This window comes from Mastomys coucha, unplaced genomic scaffold (genome assembly GCF_008632895.1).
Source record: "Mastomys coucha isolate ucsf_1 unplaced genomic scaffold, UCSF_Mcou_1 pScaffold22, whole genome shotgun sequence".
Classification (NCBI taxonomy): Eukaryota; Metazoa; Chordata; class Mammalia; order Rodentia; family Muridae; genus Mastomys; species Mastomys coucha.
This window is the reverse complement of record NW_022196905.1, coordinates 144,242,090-144,243,846: the sequence shown is the minus strand read 5'-3', so window position 1 is coordinate 144,243,846 and position 1,757 is coordinate 144,242,090.

The following is a 1,757-nucleotide window of genomic DNA, read 5'->3' as shown; positions in this document are numbered from 1 at the left end:
TTTAGAAAATGGACATTAAATCAGTGAATGGGGAAGGATGCTGTGGATCTAGGAAGAACCCCAGAGTTAATATGATCAGAACATACTATATGAAACTCTCAAAGAACTAATAAAAAGTAAAAGAAAACAATCTTTCCAGAAAAATAAAAACAGAAGTTGCATTCTTTTTTGTTGTTGTTGTTTTGGTTTTTTTGTTGTTGTTGTTTTTCGAGACAGGGTTTCTCTGTATAGCCCTGGCTGTCCCGGAACTCACTCTGTAGACCAGGCTGGCCTCGAACTCAGAAATCCGCCTGCCTCTGCCTCCCAAGTGCTGGGATTAAAGGTGTGCGCCACCACCACCCAGCTCAGAAGTTGCATTCTTTGATGCAGCTGTGTTGCTAAAACAAAATAACACAGTGTGGTCCTTATTTCCCGCACTGCAGTATTGAGACATTTTTTTGTCCCTGTGCTTTAGACATGGCATGTGTATGATCACAACTGAGTCAACAGCGTCAGCAGATTCCAGTCAGGGCAAAAAGGCATAGAGAGAAGATATTAAAAGACAAAAAAAAAAAAAAGCAAACTCTAATTACAGGTGACAGTACTGACTTTACACAGAGAAAATCAGAAGAGCTATTTAAGAACACCAAGGACTGAATAAACTATCTCTGCCCACCAGCAGTAAACAACTAGAAATTTGCAATGGCCTCAAAACCAGGAAAGGTACGGGGTAAGGAGACAACTCATCCAGGAAAGTGCTGGGCTTGAAAGCATGAGGGGCTGGCTTTGGACCCCAGAAGCCATGTAAAATACTGGGCATGGTATCCCATGCTTATGATTCCAGAACTGAGGAGAAAAAGCCGGGCGGCTAACCAAGCCTGAGAGATCAAACCTTTTGGATTCAGACTCCATCTTAGAGAACCTGACCTAATTCAGGCTGAACTCAAGTTAACTAACAAACTGACACCTAGTATCAGTTTCCCAGTTACCACCCCCCCCCCCAACAAGACCTGCACCTAGCACCAGTTTCCAGCTTATTCTCCAACAAATCTGCATTCCCAGGTTACAAGCCTGCCCCTGGCAGCCACCAATCAGGAGGAAGGCAGAAGTTAAGTTTATGGTTTGGCATCCAGCACCAGCCAATTATGTTAAATACCATAATAGCCTCCCGAATAAGATGTGTACCAGGCTAGGTACCCCTTTCTTGCCTCTAAAAATGCTTGCCTAAAACTAGGCTCAGGGCTCCACCTTCCTGATGGGTCAGGGCTGGCGGGGAGCCCAAGCTCAAACTTGAAAAAAGAGGCCCTGATGCAATTGCACTGGAATCAGATCCTTGGTGGTATTTTGGGGGTTCATGAACTTTTCCTGGCACAACAGCCTAGTCAGTGAGCTCCTGGCCAATGAGGACCCCATCTCCAAGTGCTGCAGGGGATGACACTGGAGGTTGATCTCTTGCATATACATGCACTACACACACAGGCACACATACAAGTACACGCTCAAAATCACATATAAAGTGTTCTCAAATAAATGAGATATTTAAGTTGGGTGATGGTGGTACATGCCTTCAATCTCAACACTCAGGAGGCAGAGGCAGGCAGATTTCTGAGTTCAAGGCCAGCCTGGTCTACAGAGCAAACTCCAGGACAGCCAAGGCTACACAGGGAAATTGTGTCTTGAAAACTCAAAAGTAAATAAATAAGAAAGAAAGAAAGAAAGAAGAAAGAAAAAAAAGGAAGGAAGAAAGGAAGAAAGAGAAGAGAGAAATTTAGTAATCT